At 41.2% G+C, this 21,062-nt stretch overlaps 1 long non-coding RNA gene across 1 annotated transcript; it reads left to right on the plus strand.

The window, feature by feature from the left end:
- The first annotated feature begins 1,904 nt into the window (after window positions 1–1,904).
- LOC120439240 lies at window positions 1,905–10,670 on the plus strand. Its single transcript, XR_005612488.1, has 3 exons — window positions 1,905–2,202; window positions 3,761–3,858; window positions 10,337–10,670. It is a non-coding gene; the product is annotated as an uncharacterized LOC120439240 (long non-coding RNA).
- Window positions 10,671–21,062: the final 10,392 nt, after the last annotated feature.

Raw genomic sequence — 21,062 nt, forward strand, 5'->3', positions numbered from 1 at the left:
GCAAGATAAACAGTTTTTTAAAGGTGAAATATAGAGGTCAAATCAAAAGTAGTCAAAAACGGCCAATTATACCCTGGACACCAGAGGGTTAAAGGCTAAAAGCAAAGTGTCACCAAGTACTGTTTATATTTGTGTGTATTACTGCAGCTTTTTTTGAGTATTAACTTGGTGCCTTTGGGTGAAATAATGGTGATATGAGGGACTGATCCATATGGTCACAAAGACTAGCCACTTGTTTCTGTGCTACCAAAGTTCCTGGCTTTCATTCAAAATGTGTTTATCGTCAGCACCTGCACATTAAACTACTTAAACATTATAAATGTCTTCAAGCGCACACTGAGGCCTGTGGGGCACTATCAGCCACTGAGACAGTAGACACATTTGTGTATTTGTATGTGAATATTTCATACTTTAAGGCTGCCTGTTTATTTAAGGAGATGAACAAAATACATTGAATTGTACATAACATCACAGATGATAAATTCAATAAATGGTAAATGGCCTGTATTTGTATAGCGCTTTACTAGTCCCTAAGGACCCCAAAGCACTTTACACATCCAGTCATTCATCCATTCACGCACACATTCACACACTGGTGATGGCAAGCTACATTGTAGCCACAGCCACCCTGGGGCGCACTGACAGAGGCGAGGCTGCCGGACACTGGCGCCACCGGGCCCTCTGACCACCAGTAAGCAACGGGTGAAGTGTCTTGCCCAAGGACACAACGACCGAGACTGTCAAGCCGGGGCTCGAACCGGCAACCTTCCGATTACAAGGCGAACTCCCAACTCTTGAGCCACAATCGCCCACATTAAATAAATTCAATAGATTTTAAGTAGATGCTTGTGCATTCTTACAGTCTTATATGTTGAATTAAACTATGTGATCTGTTCAAAGCCTCCCAGTCAGTGCTGTTCTCCATGCCTGTCTGACTGTACATGATGTTATTAGCACAAACACTTTAAAGGTGATCATTTATGACTTCAGCAATAATACAGACAGCAATGTAGTTAGCAATAAAACAGTTAGTTTTATTGGGAATTAACTTAAAAAACAACAAACAAACATCTGTCTCCTATTTTTTTTTTTGTCACAAAAGCATCAATATCTGATGAGAAGATTTATTTCTTTTTGGGTTTTTTGAACAGGAGAAGAATATCTCTAACTAGTTGATTTGTTCACATTTTCACATCTCAATTTTTAAGTGAAATGTGCATTTTGAGTTTATACAATATGTATAAAGCGACCGTTTCCTTTTGCAGTATTTTTTGTGTGGTGCGTTTTCTATTTCTTAAAAAAGGGGGAACAAAAGTGTTTGTTCACCTAGGATGATTTGTTTTAATTTTTACATGGTCTTACTGAGGTGATGCGAATTGAAACATGCATACTTTTTTTTTCTTTTTTTTTTTTGATGGGGGGTGGGATGGGGATGTGCTGGAAAAGCTTGAAAAGGGACCCTGAAAGTGCTTAAAAAGTGCTTGAATTTGACCCTGAAAAAGGCGCATGAACCCTGTTGATTAAACCATGGTGCTTTAAAATGCTTTAAAGTGATGGTGTTTTATGTTTTCTCTCATGTACAGTGTGACCCATTTATTTAGGTAGTTTAAGTGTAATTTGTAGTTACCTGGAGATGCTGTATTTTCTGCAGTTCCTGCTTTCACTGAAGCTTTTGATTATTTCTTTGATTCTCAGTGCTCAGGCTATTGTCTCCTTCCACTCTCTATCAGATTTTTTATTTTTCCATTTGCAGTACTTGCCATTTCCTTAAACATAGTGTGATTTGCTGGGTCTGTGTGTGTATATTTGAAATCTGTGTGTTTCTGGCAGGTGTTTGGCCACGGGAAAGATGACTGGAACCTACGTGGGCCCTGCTGCTGACAGTTCTGATAGCTGGGAGGGGGGGGGCACAGAGTCAGCCCCATCCCTCACCCCACCCCAGTCCAAGCAAACTTTAGATGATCTCTCACATGAATTTTCATTTCTGCCCCCCACCATCCCACCTTGTGTGGGTGGGTGGGGTGTGGTGTGGTGTGGTGTGGTGTGGTGTGGTGTGGGGGGGGGGGAATTCCTCACCCCGGCCCAGCCCAACCCAACCCAACCCCACATCGACAGCCCAAAAGGACGAAGGCAAGGAAGGCAGCAGGTCCGGATAGAATCTGCTCCAGACTGCTGCAGGACTGTACAGAACAGCTTTGTCAGGTGATCCTGTACATCTTACATATTTCTCTCATGTTTCATCTTGTGTCAGTACCAAAGAATATTTCCTAATAGTCATAGTTTGTGTGTGCGTGTGTGTGTTCTTATATATCAGAGAGTGAGTGTGTTTGGACACGCCTTCTCATTCAATGGTTTTCTTCTTCATGACGATTTACATTGTAGAAATATTCACCTTTTATGGCTGCACTGGTTTGCCAGCTGAAACATGTAGATGCATAATTTTTTACAGCCTTTAAGATCGAATTCATGTTGGGGTTGAATCACAGATTTTTACATATAAAATAAACAGTTAATACTTCTAGTCTCTTGACTAAAGAGATTCTACTGTGATGATTAAGCCTATGAGCAGGAGGTGTCTCTCTCTGCACTTCAGAGTACACCAGAGTTTTGTGTTGAGGCCTCTGGTGGATTGAATTCTTTAAACATGAAAACAGAAAGAAGGAACCTGCTTTAAATCCCTTCGGGTACTCGCACTTCCTCCGGCAGTTCAAAGAATTGCGTGTAATGTTAATTCTGAACTGGATGAAGTTCTTAAAGTGCATAAACTGAACCACTGCGTGAATATCCGGTCTTTAAGTCTGGCGTCACTAGCCGTGTCTGGGCTTAAACTCCGCTGCAGGTCCATATATCAAAGCGATCACTGAGGCATTACTGAGAGTTGAAAAACTTTCTAAAGTCTTTCATTTTTAATAAAATGATCAGTGTTCTGCTCTACCAGGTGTAGCAATTGAGTTTAACATCCAGGCATCCATGAAAATGGAATTTATGATATTTAACGGAGTTAGAAGTTAGCAGGAAGTTAGCTCGCTAGCTTCCATCTAAATACAATATAGCATGTCCTGACTGCAGGGGTTTTGGAAACAAATTCAAACGTACAGCTCTGCTATCACTTCTGACATAAATGAAGACAGAAAACTAAACAGCAGTGACTTTTGTAGGGGTACTGAAGTTTGGCCAGCTGGTATATAACGATGTGCTACGTGACCGCTAGCGACGCAGCTATGTGAGCATAATATAAACAAGCTAACTTTTTCCGCTCGATAAAAGTTAACGTGAAGATTCTCGGCGGTCAGGAACAAATGTAATCGCATGGCAGGATGCCGTAAACGGACCAAACTTCAGCCAGGAGAACAACTGAGATAATCCATCCACATTAGTCATTCATATACTGCTGCACGGGCTGGGCTGTAGTTGCATCGTAAGGTTTTAAAAACTGAGCTTAATTAAATGATTAGCAGTAATAAAAGCCGAGGGAGGTCAACAGTGATCACTGACTGTTTTAGGAGCTTTTTGAGATTAAATAGAAGAAAATACAAAACATTAAACACGTTAACAACACAAAAGCCATATTAAAGCATGAGACTACTTTAGGCCCGGAAGTAGGATTAAATCACGTCATCACTTAAAGACCGGATAAGGTTAAATGTGGACCTGAGATCTCAATAAAATATAAATTCCAGTCTGTTTTCCACTAATCTCTACAACAGCTGTTTTCTCACCTCTTCTGAGCATGTCCATGTACCTCTTCTCTGCACGACAGTGACATCAGCGCATATACCTGTGAGGACGCTGATGATGGAGCAAAGGTCTCAGATGCTGAGACAGATGCGACTGTCTAAATCTGATCGGCACAGAGAGGTAGGTGTGGAAAGCTTACAGCGGGGTTTTGTGTGGTGTGAAAAATGCCTGTAGGTTTGCGTAGGGTTGATTAGGAGTTGTGTTTGAAACTTTATGCAAGCTGGGTCTTAACAAGCATTTGTTCACCACTTTCACCAGGAGAGCCCTAGCAGTAGCAGCAACAATGGTAGGCCAGAGGCAGGCGTTGCTACAAGGTTTCAGGTAGCGCTGGGCGATATGACGATATGTATCGTGTGAGCGATAGAAAAGTGTCTATCATGCCATTTGTCTTCTATCGTTTTTAACCCAATTTTTATAAATTATTACATAAAATATATAATTAACCCTTTACAACCGGTCGGAGCAGGCACCTCCGTTTTACCCTAAGTATTTTTAAATCCCTGTAGAACTGGAACCACGAAGGTAGCGCAATAATGGTTTTTTTGCATATGAAACCGGAGGAGTTGTACTACATCTAATGCCATTAGCCTGCCCTAGGTCACGGTTTCCTTCCACATATAGCTTTGCAAAAATTACATAAGAAGCACTTGCAGCAACAAAAAGATAATATTCCAGAAACACGCTTTGCCGATGTTCATAACACTTCCTACGTTGGCATATCGTCAGCGCGAACTATCGCATGTCCGCCATTACCTGCCAGAAACCGAAGTGACGTCATTTTCGCGAAAAGGGCCTTATAAGCCTATGTTGGTGTTTTTAAAAGTCATGTTTGACTTCATGCTTTTCTGCATCGTTTCTGGGATGCTTAGAACTCAAATTATACTATTTATTTTCATTTTTCCTGTAGTATATAAAAATTAGTGCATCTCAAAAATAAAACTATGAAGACACTCAAAATAAATTTCTCGTGGTTGGAAACTATTTTGTGCAACTTTTTTGTATTTACAGTTTTGAAGGATACACCTCTTAAATTTTTCTAACTAGAAATTTATGTAAAAAACAATCAAAAACGATTTTCAATTTTTGTAGTTTATTATTACAGGTCAGGAGGGTGTCCGCCTGATCTCGAAGTGTCTGAGTGTTTCTCACATTCTTATAGCTTCAGCCCCTCCAAACTAAGCATTCACATTGTTTCTCTCTTACGGTGCCTAAGTTATGACCTTGGCTTCCTGTGCAGTATGCTCTGTTCTTTTCTAATCAGACAAATAAGGCAGTGATTCTCTGAAAACAGTATTTCTTATAACGCAGCAGTATCATGGGTCATAAAACAATATCATTCATTCACAATAAATCTGCAGTCTAATGCAATACAAATCAGTTTAATAAATGTAATAGTTATCCCTTCTTCTAAGTCAGGAGAATAATGCAAACTAAAACTACATAATAATTTCACAATCTTTAATTAGGGGTATAACGTTGCATAAGATAATATAATAATCTCACAGAAGTCATCACCATCTACTCCTGATTAGAGAAACACTGAAGCATAAAGACAGTGGAACTGGAATTAATGGGTGGAAGCTGGAACTTTCCATTTAATGCCATTCTGAAGTTATGGAAAGAGAAGCCCCTATAAACAAAGTCAAAGGGCTTTTACTCTGAAATGCAAAATGAGATTGATTTGAGATTGGGATGTTACCACTGTAGAGTTGTGTTATGGTTTGCATGAACTCCAATTACTTAGTGGAAACAGTAATTGTCCTGTTAACAGCATCTGCGTTTAATTATAAAAGGTACCTCACAAACAATTATAATCAAGACATTGACGTGATAAAACTGTGGGGTTGTATACTGTCAATGTAGAGTGAAATGATCTTGTGTAAACAGCAACTTTGCTTTTAAGGGTTTAAGGGATTCTGAAGTCAGTGAAAGAGTGGGTCATATATTGGCAATTTCAACGGGACATTACTTTGAAAGGCAAAATCAAGGCGACTTGAAATTGACTTGGTATCCCCGTGATAGTGTACACTGCACACTGTCGATCTAGAGTGAAATTATCCTGTGGAAACAGAAATTTTCATTTTTAGAGCATTCTGAAATCACTGAAAGGTAGGTCTTAAGTGGGCAATTTCAACGGGCCATTAATTTGAAACGCAAAATCAGACTGACTTGATAATGACATGACATACTGTGTGGGGCTGCATACTGTCAATACAGAGTGAAATTATCCTGTGGAAACAAGAATTTTTCTTTTTAGAGAATTTTGAAATTCTTCCAAGAGTAATCAGATATTGGCAATTTGGAAAGGCTTTTATTTTGGAAAGCAAAATCAGACTGACTTGATATTGATATGGTATCACTGTGGGGTTGGATACTATTGATCTAACATGGATTCATCCTGTGGAAACAGCAAATTTCAATTTAAGAGCATTTTGAAATCGTTAAAAGAGTAGGTCGTCTCTGGGCAATTTGAAAAGGCTTTTAATTTGGAAGGCAAAATCAGACTTACTTGATTTTGATATGGTATCACTGTGGGGCTGTATACTGTTGATCTAAAGTGGAATTATCCTGTGGAAACAAATTTTCATTTTAGAGCATTCTGAAATCACTGAAAGGTAGGTCTTAAATGGGCAATTTCAACGGGCCATTTGAAACGCAAAATCAGACTGACTTGATAATGACATGGTATCATTGTGGGGTTGCATACTCTTGATCTAGAGTGAAATTATGCAGTGGAAACAAGAATTTGTCTTTGTAGAGAAATCAGAATTCATTGAAAGATTATTTCCCATATGGGCAATTTGAAAGGGCTATTATTTTGAAAGGCAAAATCAGAATGACTTGAGATTAACATGGTATCACTGTGGGATGGAATACTGTCAATATAGACAGTAATTATTCTGTGGAAACCGCAATTTTCCATTTTAGAGCTTTCTGATGTCATTGAAAACGCACACCGATATATGGTCAAATTGAAAGGGCCATTATTTTGACAGGCAAAATAAGAATGATTGTTATTAACATGGTATCACTGTGGTTGTATACTGTCAATATAGACTGCAACTAGTCTGTGGAAACGTGAATTTTCCATTCTGAATTAATTGAAAGAGTAGTTCAAAAATTAACATTCAGAGGGCTTTTACTTTAAAGCCATCTCCTTGTGCATTTCAATATTGACATGTTGCTACTAGAATAATAGGGTATGTCATTTGTATCCAACATTAGAGTGTGCAAACAAGAGAAATTGATATTTGTGAATGTGCTCTTAATTTACTGTAAGTTGGTTTTTATTTTGAAATCATGCTTCGGGAACTTTTATTTTGAAATCCGGTTTCCACATCCCTTCCCTTAATACTTTGTTTTAGGTTCCCTGTGTATTCAAAGTGGAGGCTGGCTTGACTGCAATGCTGGAATTGGAGGCTGGCTTGACACCAGTTAAAAACGGGACCTGTGCAAAAACCTGTGCTTACATTCAGTCTCAGTTTCAACTGTCTGAACTGTCTGTTAAATTCATTATTTGTTAAGTAGCCCTCTGTATAACTAACCATTCAGGATTTATAACACTGATATGAAGCTAACACTTTCTGTGTATTGGTGACAGTTAAAACTGATGAGCAGCATTTCTCAGGTCCGTGAGCAGGTTCAAAGTCCATGAGGCTACTACCTGATTCATTCTGCTGCCTCATAATGTCATCAATAAAACACACAGATTCTGAGCTGGAGAAGTGAACAGACTCACCAGTTGCTTCCTTTGTATGTCCAGCGAATAGTATCCTGAGGGAGAGTCAGAGAAAAGCTTGCATTAAACTGTTTAGCATCAGTCTGAGTGACGCATTTTCTCACAGCATGTATGACTTTAACAGTATTTCATTTCCCCCGTTTGCACACGCTGACAGGACCCAGTATGTAAACAGTGTCCTGGACAAACACCACAGTTTGTTTAGAAGACGTAGCCGCAGCCTGATGTAGGTTAGTGTGCATACGTACGGATCTTTGGACAGATAAACATGAGGCAAACAAAGTATTTACTGCTGGGGAAGCGCTAACACACAATACAGCTGGTGCCTGGCACCACAAACAGTTTCCTTTTATAAGGCCTCACAAGTACTCATCAGTCAGTGACTATATCAAAGACTCCCACATGACATTAATAATGCTGATTTGGCTCTCTCAGTCTAGGATTAACTCTCCTTCAGTATTAAGATTATCACTACGATTGTCTTCATTCTGTTTTGTTGTTTTATTATGTAACTTTACTGTCCTCCTCTGTGTAAGGACCTCTGGTCAGCCTGTACTCTGTGTCTGCAGAGCAGTTTAGTTTCATCGCTCTGACAAAGAAACTTTCTTGGATACTTGGAGGTCAGGAGGTAGAGCCAGAGAAAGCCATAGTCGCTGGAAGGGCAGTGTTTCGATCCTCTGCTCCCACAGTCTGCATGTTTACTTATCCATGGGGGAGCTACTGAACCCAAAAAGGGCTTATATGAATCTCTTTGACTAGGTGAACAATGCATATAGTAGAAAGTGCTCAAAGTGATTGCTCCAGTGTGTTCATCTTCCTTTAGCAGGACTATTTAAAAGTTATTGGTGGTGGGCTCGGCAGCCTACATCCACTCCAGCTCCTCCTTTTCCTTCTGTGCTGTATTTGGCCTAAAATCACATCTGCTCACTGATGTCTGCTCTGTGACTCTTTCGCTGTGCTTGCTGAACAGCTGCAGATAGATGTAACCTTTTAACTGCAGCCATCTGGGCTAAAATAGCTCACAAACCCTGCCTGGTAGTGGGAGGAAAAATTACATTTCTGGTCTTCGCCTCCTGTCAAACTAGACTCGTATGTACATTGCAGCAGAGGATGCTGTTATGGAACGAGTTGCAGCATGTCGTTGGCGGCGCTATTGCAGCGGTAGTGCTGGGCGATATGACGATATATATCGTGTGGACGATAGAAAAGTGTCTATCGTGCCATTTGTCTTCTATCGTTTCTAACCCTAATTTTATAAATTATTACATAAAATATATCATTAACCCTTTACAACGGTCGGAGCAGGCACACTCCGTTTTGCCTAACTATTTTTAAATCCTGTAGAACTGGAACCACGTAAGGTAGCGCAATTTTTTTTTTTGCATATGAAACCGGAGGAGTTGTACTTACATCTTATTCCATTAGCCTGCCCTAGGTCACAGTTTCCTTCCACATATAGCTTTGCAAAAATTGCATAAAAGCACTTCCAGCAACAAAACAAAATATTCCAGACTTGCAGCAACAAAAACATAATATTCCAGAAACGCGCTTTGCCGATCCGATCAGCTGTTCATAACACTTCCTACTTTGGAATCTAAGTCAGCGCGAACTATCGCATGTCCGCCATTACCTGTCCGAAACCGGAAGTGACGTCATTTTCGCAGAAAATGTAGTTTTTTACCTTCAAAGCCTATGTTGGTGTTTTTAAAAGTCATGTTTGACTTTATGCTTTTCTGTATCGTTTCTGGGATGCTTAGAAGTCAAATTACACTGTTGGAAATAGTTTATTTTGATGCACATGCTGTTTTTTTTTTTTTTTTGCAAATTTGCATTATAATATTTATTTTCATTTTTCCTGTAGTGTATACAAAAAATTAGTGCATCTCAAAAATAAAACTATGAAGACACTCAAAATAAATTTCTCGTGGTTGGAAAGTATTTTGTGCAACTCTTTTGTATTTACAGTTTTGAAGGATACACCTCTTAAATTTCTCTAACTAGAAATATATGTAAAAAAACAAAACAAAAACGATTTTCAATTTTTTTCTAGTTTATTGCACTTTTTTGCAATTTATGTAGTTACTATGGACTTAATGCATACATATTATTAAAATTTGGGCTATAACACTTGTATTGATGTATGGAAACTTGAAATGCTCCCACAAATGGCACTACAGCATGTAAAATGTAAAGATAAGCTCTGGCGGACTTGGTTCTATGGTAGATCTTAAAGGTCTTCTCACTATACATGCTCCATTTTCTCTTGCATAAAGTTAAAAGTATAAAAAAATATTTTTTGCAAAGAAACTCTGTCTTGTGGTTTTGCGACCTGGTGCTGCTTTACGTGCGCCCGGATTTGCGACATGCTTTACGGTAACTCAAAACAAAGACTGCACCCTCTCCACTCGCTGTTTACAAACTGCGTACTTTCCAGATGACCACAGGTCAGGTGGTATATCGTGATATATATCGTTATCGTGATATAAAATAATTCATATCATGATAAATATTTTTTTCCATATCGCCCAGCAGTAGCAGCGGGAATGCGATCGACTCACGTTCAGTTTTTTCTTCTTTTTTTCTTTTCTTTTTGTGGTCACAGCTTTTGGACAGAATTATAAGGGAAGCAAGATTTTTTTTTTGTTTTGTTTTTTTTTTTTAATATGTTGCAAATAAATCAAAAAAGTACCAAAAACAGGTTAAGAAATACATTTTGTGTGCTTACAGGCTTAAGTTACAACCTTTCATTTTGACTAATTTCTTAAAATTTTGTTATTACCATATAATCTGCCTTTCCATTAAACTGCTGCTCGTCACTCATCAGTGTCACGGCTGAGCAAACATCCTGATCTCTTACAGGACTATGCATCTCTTTAAAAAGAGACCAAGACCAGAGTCAGCCCCATCCCTCACCCCACCCCACTCCAAACAAACTTTAGATAATCTCTCACATGGATTTTCATTTCTGCCCCCCACCATCCCACCTGGTGGGGGGCGGGGGGGATCCCTCACCCCGGCCCAGCCCAGCCCAGCCCCACATCGACAGCCCAAGAGGACAAAGGAAAGGAAGGCAGCAGGTCCAGATAGAATCTGCTCCAGACTCCTGTGACAACACAAGGCAAGAAAACAAAGTGTTGATCTTAAACTCTAACAAAGCCTTTAAAGTTTCCGCTGAACCCTCTGCTCTGTCTCTGCCCAGGTGTGGCGCAAGTGTTCAATGCGAATCTTCACAGTGGCCCAGATGGAGGATAATTCCATACAGATGCAGAAGGATTTGTTAACCTTCACCTATCAGCTACGCATCGATGCTGAGGTGGAAGTAGTGGAGATGGTACGCACAAAAACCCCAAACGTCTCCCTCATTTCTTCTTAAGTAGCTTTAAGTTTGCTGAAATGATCTTCCAAGAAAGAAGGAAAGAAAGAGAGAATAAAACAAGCTATACTGGATTTAAATCCAGCTGATCTCCCTTTAAGGTCATCCTTTTAAGCACTGCTTCAATTACATTACCGGGTCTGACCACTTGCACTTTGACTGAAATATTCACCTTTTATGGCTGCACTGGTTCGCCAGCTGAAACCTGTAGATGCATAATTTTTTACAGCCTTTAAGATCGAATTCATGTTGGGGTTGAATCACAGATTTTTACATATAAAATAAACAGTTAATGCTTCTAGTCTCTTGACTAAAGAGATTCTACTGTGATGATTAAGCCTATGAGCAGCAGGTGTCTCTCTGCACTTCACAGTACACCAGAGTTTTGTGTTGAGGCCTCTGGTGGATTGAATTCTTTAAACATGAAAAGCAATTCATCTCATGTAAACAATAACGTGGCTGTTTACGTTTGGACGAAAAGCCCAAATGCACAGAAACAGCTGCGTTTTCAAAAATACCCGTGTAGGTGCGGACGTAGCGTAAAAGAGTTAGTAGTGTATTTTATTACTACCTGTAATTTATTGCAGATTACATGTATTTGCTTAATTGTTTACTAAATGTTTGAGGTGTGAAATAAACTGCAGTGGAGCAAAGTGTGTGTGTGTGTGTGTGTGTGTGTGTGTGTGTGTGTTGTGTGCTTGTGCGAGAGAGAGGGGGCGTGAACATTTTTCTTGTAAAACAAAGGGGGGCCCAGCAAAACAAGTTTGGGAACCACTGGCCTAAGGTGTGATATAAATGACTAAAGTGATAGCTCAGCCTGTAAAATGTGAACTGTCTCAGTCAGCAAAACAAAGAAACACCAACAGCTCCCATCAGGATACTTTAAAAAGGAAAAAAAAACTCTTTAGCGATCCAACAGGTGCTTCCAGGTGTATAAACAATGGCAAAGTAAACAATTTCCCCTCTCTCTCTCTCTCTTCACCTCCTATGACCGGCAGGTTTATGTTCTCCGACCGCGACACAACTGCCGGCACCCCGGCTGGAAACATGATCACCATGTCCAAGAAGCTGCTGTGGGCGCCACTACCAGGATCTGCGCATCCTTCACGTCCGCCTTACGACCTTTCACCTTAACCCAGTGGAAGCCCACGCAGAAGAACACTGCACGGCCCAGCAGCCACAGGATCGGGTGGAACAGCCAGCGCCGCCAGCCTGATAAGGGTTTGGAGCGTTCCTCCTGAGACAGGCCGGCCAATCTCAGCACAGCGACGATCCAAGCAGAGATTAACAAGATCCATGCCAGGAAGACCCGTATGGGGAGCAGGGTGTAGCCCAGGATGATGCCCTGCAGGATCAGAGGGGAAAATTAGAGATGTTTAAACATAATGCAGGGTTCAATCAAGTGAAACGCACGCCACCAAACATCAGAAACGGTTTCATGGTCTAAATCTAAAAAGATGCCCTCTTTAGTTCTTTTCATGGCATCACAAAGCCTTAGTCAATCTAAACTCAACCACTCAACACGGGACACATCAAGCTCAGCTTGATTTAAAGGTCAAGTTTAGGCGAAGTCATTGTTTCAAACAAACAAACACTATTATTCCTGCTGATTTAAGAAAATGTAAGATATATGAATCGTAGTGTTTGTTTATATAATGCTAATGAGCCATGTTTGCTTGGTGGAGCTGGTTAAATGCTCTTCGGGTGAAACCTGCTTAAAGATAACTAAGAGGCAAAGTGGAAATCCATCAGAATGATGGAAGGTTTTTCTTTTTTCTGTTTTTCATTAATAATAAAGCGAGCGAGCGTGTGCGTGTGTGTATTGCTTTTATTAATCCCTCAAAGCAGAAGAAGTAGAAACAATGCTTCCAATATGGCAGCCTGATTAAAGAGCCGGTGAGGCTTTAGCCTTTAACATCCACAACAGACAGACTTCTACACGCTGCACACAGGGAAACCCTTGCTCTGAGTCTTCACCCACAGCAACACTTTCCTGTCATCATCTGTGCTGCGACTCCATCAAGGCAAAGGAAGCAACATGTAAACATTTTCTCAAACTGCTGCGCTGAAACCGTTTCCAAAAGAGCATGCTGTGTGAGACGATAAACCTCATTTAACCTTTTAACCTGTGGCTTCCGGAACAAACTCAGGCGAGTCAGTCACTGCAAACACATTTATAGCATCAAGTGTTTGTCAAATTAAAAGGATGTGTTTTTTCTACAGCTAGGATCATTTTCTATGTGCAGTAAAGTGCATCATCGGTGTTCAATCATACATTTTGTAATTGTTATAAACAGAACAAATGTTTTCTCAATTCACTGCTTGATTCTTAACTTGTTTAAATGAAACATGATGAAATGTCTGCATTATTTTTGAAATGTCCTTGGCAGCGCATGTGTCTGCATTGTAATTTACTAATAAAACGTCCTGTGTGTACTTTGGTGTGTGATTTATATTATTTTAAATGGTAAATGACCTGCATTTGTATAGCGCTTTACTCAGTCCCTAAGGACCCCAAAGCGCTTTACACTACATTCAGTCATTCACACACTGGCAAGCTACATTGTAGCCACAGCTGCCCTGGGGCGCACTGACAGAGGCGAGGCTGCCGGACACTGGCGCCACCGGGCCCTCTGACCACCACCAGTAGGCAAACGTGGGGTTAGTATCTTGCCGAGGATATTTGGTATGCAGCCTGGGATCGAACCACCGACCTTCTGATTATTGGCTGACCTGCTCTGCCACCTGAGCTACAGCCACCCCTATATTATATTTTATTGCACATAAATCAGTAATTTTATTTTACAGTTACACACAGTCTTATATCTCTGCTTGCTGATGTTGTTTCCAGTGTAAGTAACTTTAAAGTGGCTACATGACAAATTTTCTTAGGGATTAATAAAGTATTTTGATTCTGATTAATGTGTAGTATTTAATGATTCAGTAATGAATGAACCTTGACCTTCTTGGAAAGCCTTTCACTTCATTTGAAAAGCAGTGCTGTGTTAAGCTGCCTTGTTGGCTGTAATAGTTTACAGATGAAGCATCTCCTCTCTTGTCACGTGCCATTCATTCTCATTCCCTCTGCTTTACTGCTTCCATGATGTTAAGCTGATTTAAAATACTGATCTGATACTTCCTGGAGGTTTTTATTGTAGAAAGACTCTTTCTGATGAAACATCAGCTGAACTTGTCAGATCAGTGTGCTGAAAGGAAAAGGTATAACATCTTTTCTGACATGCAGTGGAGCCCCGAGAGTCTGAGACCAAGGGTGAGAAATCACCTCTTGATTTAGGTTTGAATTAAGTTTGACAAAGTTTATTCTGAAATGACAATATTGACTTAAAATGTGATGGAAAACTTTAATCTGTTACAGTTTTTTCTATTGGTTTGGCGCAGTTTTCACAAGCAATTGGTACATTTCAAAACTCTTATTACTTATATCACAACAGATCATCAAAAAGTGCACCTTTTTCAAACATTTCAGCATATTTTCAATTGTGTTAGTACAATACACATAATGACAAAATATCCTTGACACTACACAAAATAAGTGTTTCATCTAAATAAATGTTTCGTTCACAGTTACTGCCTTTCATAATGTTATCACTATAAAATTTTGGATGTGCATCTCTTATTGGTCAGTTTAATACATTTGTCTGTCACTTCATTCAGCTGATCTTAATGTTTAATCAATGAATCATTCATTATGTCCATGGATTTCCAACTTGACTGATTGTTGTCTGGTCATTTGTAAGTTACACATTGCTGCAAGAGCTTTCAATCCAGAAATACTAATTGCTAATTGTTTCCCCCTGATGATCACAATTAGTTACCATATAAGTAGAACTGTGTTTGAGACTTTGCACTGTTCAAATATGGAGCAGGATAGACTCGTAGGGAGAGGAAACCTTCATCGGAGAGGTGGTGGTGGTGCTCCTCGACAGAGAGGTGGGCACAGACAAAGAGAAAGAGGTGGTGGTGCTCCTCGACAGAGAGGTGGGCACAGACAAAGAGAAAGAGGTGGTGGTGCTCCTCGACAGAGAGGTGGGCACAGACAAAGAGAAAGAGGTGGTGGTGCTCCTCGACAGAGAGGTGGTCTTCAGAGAAGTGTAGGCAGAAGACAACGCACCATCATCTCTAATGAAGTCCGGGCCATCATTGTTGACCATATGGTTAACAGAGGCTTTACCATGGCTGAGGCTGCCAGGTTGGTACAGCCTAATTTACAAAGGTCAACTGTCAGCTCTATCATCAGAACTTTTCACCAAGAAAACCGGTATGTCTGCTATAGCAACTTCACTTCTAAAATATAGTACTCTATTGTATAGATGAACAACATGTAATTGTCAGTTTACAGTAATGTAATTTGTAATACTTCAATATTGACAGTATATGATTATCCTCAGAATTAACAGGAGACAACCTGGTGGTGGTCGCCCACGTGTTTTGACTGACCAGCAGGAGTTGGCTGTGGAGGAAATGGTCAGGGCAAGGAATGACATACGGCTGTCTGAAATCAAACAGGCTATTGAGAACAGCAATGACACCTTTGCCAATGTGCCATCAATTAGCCTTCCAACGATGTCCCGGCTTTTGAAGAAGCACCAGGTTTCCATGAAACAAATTTACTTGGTTCCTTTTGAGAGGAACAATGTCCGGGTGAAACAACTGCGTTCAGAATATATTCAGGTACAATACTAAACTAGCATGCAATTACTGTAACAGTACTGACAACTATTAGTAGTTAAAAAAAAAAACTACCTAAATTATCATTGTAGAGGGTGATGGAGCTGGACGCTGCTGTGAATCATCACACGTATATTTTTGTTGATGAGGGCGGTTTCAATCTGGCAAAACTACACGCAGAGGACGTAACCTTATTGGACAAAGGGCTACCATCCAAGTCCCTGGACAACGTGGGGAAACATCTCAATGTGTGCAGCTATATCTGAAGATGGTGTGGTAGGCTGTACACCAGTTCTAGGGTCATACAACACTGAACACCTGATAGTTGTTTTTTTTAAATGAACTGGAGCAGGCCTGTGTAATGGAATTTCTTTTACTTATGTACTAATCACATTATTTTATTGTATAATGCCTTGGTGCCACTGGATTTTAACATGTCTCACACCCATACTGTAAGAAGGAAGTGGGGGAAGCAGACCACTCCACAGGAAGAGTCTTTTGTCTCTTCGAGGACTCTGGGAGGTAGCAAGGGTGTGAACCTTAAGGTGTGAAACAGCTGGGTACTGCCTTTTGTTCCTGTGGAAGGTATTTAACTGAGAGCCATGCTAGGCTCAGTGAGACTCTGCTGACCTCCCCCGTGGTCATGCAGGCTCTCCACAAGCTTGGTTTTCTGTTCTGTGTGTTTTGATTAAAGAATGTTAGCTACCGCTCACCTGCAGGCTTTATTTAAGTGGAAAACTTCCACAACAGAATGGCGCTGCTGAGCAGGGTGGTCCGTGTGGTCGCTGAACAACGGTTCCGTGGACGGGCTGATCACCCCTGAGGGAAAAGGTACCTTTGTCCTACCAGCTGTTGAAGCAAAGGAAACGGAGGAGTCACGGAGCGCGTGTTTCAGCAACCACCGAGACATCGACTTTGAGGGGACTCCTGCAGATGGGTGAGTGATAGCTAACTTGTAACAAGTCACTAGAGTTTTGTGTCTGGCCGAGGAGGTGAGCGTGTTGCAGCCTTCGGGGAGCCCAAGAAGGTGTGTTACGACCTTCCAGGGCAAGAGCTCCGAGGAGTCTTCGTGTAGAATCATGGAGAGTCTTCGTGTAGAATCACGGAGTGACATCCCTAGCGTCTTCTAAAAGATCCTAACTTCTTCAAAGGAGACTGGGGTGGCGGTGTTCGTTCCTTGGTCCGTAGAAGGCAAGGAACCTCACGGGGGACGCCTCGTGTAGTAGGAAGAGAATCTAGATTCCAGGGGCAGTCAGCGGAGCCGGATTAGCGGCTCGAGGGGCGACTGCGGCAGACGTTCCACCAGGCGGCCAGGGACACAACTCAATGTGTGACTGTATGTTAAGAACTGTGAGTAAAAGTATGTTGTGAGATGAAAGAGACTGGTTGTGTGGGAAAAGTTGTTGTGTGTGACAGCTGAAAAATGGGGAACAAAAATAAAAAAAAAAGAGAGGAGTGTAGAAATGAGCGTAAAAGTTGTTTCCAACTAGCGGGAGACGGTGGTACTGCAGGCCACCAGCTCCCCTAGGGTGGACGCACAAGAATTTCGCAGAGACTTGTTGATGAAAATAAGCAAAAAGGAAAATAAGCAAAAATAGGAAGAGGGTTTGGTGATTTTCAGTGTAGAACAACTACAATCTTTCTGGGTTTTTAAGAAAGGGGACTTCAGAATCAAGAGAGAGGAGATGTGTTGTTTTAAGCAGTGATAAGAATGATCAAAATGTCTCAGTGTGTCACTTGCAGGTGAGGAACAGACCCTGATCAATTTTCCACGTGCAGCAGTCGGAAGAAAATTATAGGTTAACATCATTAGAAACACTCAAGCCAAGTTTTGGCTGAATTGTTTTACATCTTAACTTCCATGTGTTTGTCACCCTGAGAACACAAGCTCCAAGAATCTCTCCCTGAAAACTAGAAATGCAGTTCCAGAACAACGAGATGGATATCAAGAGCTCACAGTAGTATCATGAGCAGTGAAGAAAAGTTCTAGCAGCAGCAGCTGTGCAAGACAGCGACAGCAAGGAAAAAAAAATGGCATCATCATGACTGGATGGATGGATGTGCATTTCAACGAGCTGCAACTTCACTGTGTGTAAATGGACCTTTGAAAAGACTGTCTGAGTTGGACATTTGCCACTTTTGGAGCAAAATGGCAAAATGAGACAGTGGAGAACAGGACAAAGCTGAAAGACAACTGACTCTCACTGGACTGCTGCAAGGGGGGAGAGATGAGATGAGACCACAGTGGAAGGAGCAGGGGAGAACATGGCTGTTTTAGTGTGGGGAATGACATTTGGGTTTAGGAAACTGGGAAGGAAAACGACTGCCTTGCGTGGAGAATTGAAAAGTGTCTGGAGCACCGCAAAGAGGAGAGGTACACAAAATTACACAAACAAAAAAATGCATTAATCCTACTAACACAAACACAGATGCAATGAAGCTCATGGAGACCAAATAGCATTTTAAGCATGCATTGCTGTTACCATCATCTTGTCCGGTTCACTTAGTGGGTTTAAGAAGTGATACATAGACTAGTGAACTAGTATTATTTTGGGGAAGGATGATTGAATTATTGCAGGGGTGAACAGAATGCTGCAGGGGGGTCAGATGAGTGGAGACTAATAGATTATTGAGTTTCTTGTTTCTGATGTGTGGGGGAGGTCTTATCATGACACACATCTGGGTACATGGGGGAAAACAAAACTCGTTATCTAATAGAATATTGTTGTGTGAGGTGTGACTGGTAGATGAAAGTTTTGGGGATTTTGCATTTTCCTTTGGTACCACTTTTAACCTGCCAATTAGTTTTGTTTTGATCTATCATTCTAAGAATATGCTTAGACAATTTCTAAAAAGAGGCCTTCATATTTTTTTGATTTTTAACAGTGCACTGAGATATTTTTTTTATTTGGCAATTTCCTCTTTTTGAACCAGGCCTGCAAGATCGGGATCGAAAGCGCTACACAACATGTTGAACAATCGCAAGTGAGTTTCTCCAAAAATTAAAATGGGCTCGGGAGAATGTCCCAAATAAGTGGCTATCAGAAAACAAGTCCCTGTCAAAAAGGATTCAGCGAGGTAATCCAGTCTAAATTTTCTTTCTTTTTTTAAATGACGTCATTGCTGGCAGTAGAAACTTATTGCGTCACGAGGTTCTACTGTCAGCAAATAAAAATGGGGACTGACTGTGGGGACTGACAACAGCTTTGACTGACTTGACACCAGTATGCAAGATTGCACCTCCACCTTGACCTGACAAACGGGTGGATGTATGTATGTTTCTTTTTACAGGAGCAGAAAGGTGACAGTAACAGGTTGCATGGGCTTTTGGGCCGTGCTGACTTAACCTTTTAATTGCCACTTTCTGTGTCTTTGAATTTACCAGCAGTGTGTTATTCATGACCTTGTATTGTTTACAGTACAGAGGTCACTGTGAGAAAGTGTGCATACAGATGCGCTGCGCTAACATCTATTTTTTCCACAGCAGAGGGCTAATCATATGATCTAATCACATGATTTACAGCAGGACACATCGCTGGCTAATGTTTTACCTTTTCTTAAGTCAGGGCCTGGAGTGAAACTACTCCAGGGGAGAATCCTAGAATTTTTGAGAGACAATGCACAACTTCATTGTGCATGTCTAATTGTGCTAAGCTGACATAGGGCAAAAGAGGGTTTTCCGTGGAAGCTTTCATTTTTAAATTGGAGAGACCGTGACATGAGAGATATGGAAGGATTGACGCAGATACAGACCACGACCAGAAAAGAACACTTCAACAGGACCAGTGAGAAGCAGGGACCATCTGCAGGACAACTGACAAACGACAGTGGGCTGCACCACTGGGCTTCCAAAGGATTGTCACGAGGAGATTTTGAACAGCAAAATCTTAAAATAAAATGAAAGAGTTTCGCCGTTGACGTTGAGGAAGACAACTAAGGTGTACGACGTGCTGTGCCTTAAATCTACAGCTGCGTTGGAACAGAGATCGAGGGATGGAGAGAGCGTGCCAAGCTCCAAAGTTGACAGCGCAGAGGGAGATCAGCGTTGGAATTATAACTCTGTAAATGGCACAGACACCAGGAGCCATGACTGGACTGAGAATGACCACCTAATGCTGTTTCACTTTGCCATGCAAAGTACTTTGAGACTCTGGAGAAGACCTTTCCTCTGTATCATTGTTGTTGCCATTTGCATGTGAGAGCTTAGATTGTGGGGAGGATTAAAGATGAACAAAGGGTGGTGGGAGAACAGTGAAGTGAGGATACACAGTGTGAAACTCCTTTAAGTGTACAATAATGTTGATGTGATATACAGAATGTCAGGAAAGAAATTCTGGTATTAATGTGATTCTTGATTTAAGAATCAAAGGGTGGGATTGTAATGGAATTTCTTTTACTTATGTGCTAATCACATTATTTTATTGTATAATGCCTTGGGGCCACTGGATTTTAACATGTCTGACACCCATACTGTAAGAAGGAAGTTGGGGGGAAGCAGACCACTCCACAGGAAGAGTCTTTTGTCTCTTCGAGGACTCTGGGAGGTAGCAAGGGAGTGTGAACCTTAAGGTGTGAAACAGCTGTGTACTGCCTTTTGTTCCTGTGGAAGGTATTTAACTGAGAGCCATGCTAGGCTCAGTGAGACTCTGCTGACCCTGCCCCGTGGTCATGCAGGCTCTCCACAAGCTTGGTTTTCTGTTCTGTGTGTTTTGATTAAAGAATGTTAGCTACCGCTCACCTGCAGGCTTTATTTAAGTGGAAAACTTCCACAACACCTGTCAGGGAGAAGACATTGTCTATGTTGTTGTAAGATAAGATAACCTTTATTAGTCCCACACGTGGGAAATTTGTTTTGTCACAGCAGGAAGTGGACAGTGCAAAAGTTATGAAGGAAAAATTAGAATACAATAAGAATAAATACAGTACACAACTGTACAGAATAGAATAAAATAAAATACTATATACAGTAGAATAAAATATACAATAAGATAAGAATAGAATACAAATGCTATATACAACTGAGTAAAAATACAACGATGCCAGAAAAGATTATTGCACATTAGTGTTATTGCACATTTGTGGATGTGTGTGTTTGATCAGTTAAAGTCTTTGTTGTGGAGTCTGACAGCAGTGGGGAGGAAAGACCTGCGAAATCTCTCCGTCCCACACCGTGGGTGCCGCAGCCACTGAAGGAGCTGCTCAGTGCTGTCACAGTCTCCTGCATGGGGTGGGAGATGTTGTCCAACAGGGATGACAGCTTAGCCACCATTCTCCTGTCACTCACCACCTCCACTGGGTCCAGAGGGCATCCTAGAACAGAGCTGGCCCTGCGGATCAGCCTGTTCAGTCTCTTCCTGTCCCCAGCAGAGATGCTGCCGCCCCAGCAGACCACACCATAGAAGATGGCTGAGGCCACCACAGAGTCATAGAAAGTCTTCAGGAGTGGGCCCTCCACTCCAAACCACCTGAGTCTCCGCAGCAGGTACAGCCTGCTCTGCCCTTTCCTGTAGGGGGCGTCTGAGT

This window comes from Oreochromis aureus, linkage group 3 (assembly GCF_013358895.1).
Source record: "Oreochromis aureus strain Israel breed Guangdong linkage group 3, ZZ_aureus, whole genome shotgun sequence".
In the NCBI taxonomy this organism is placed as follows: domain Eukaryota; kingdom Metazoa; phylum Chordata; class Actinopteri; order Cichliformes; family Cichlidae; genus Oreochromis; species Oreochromis aureus.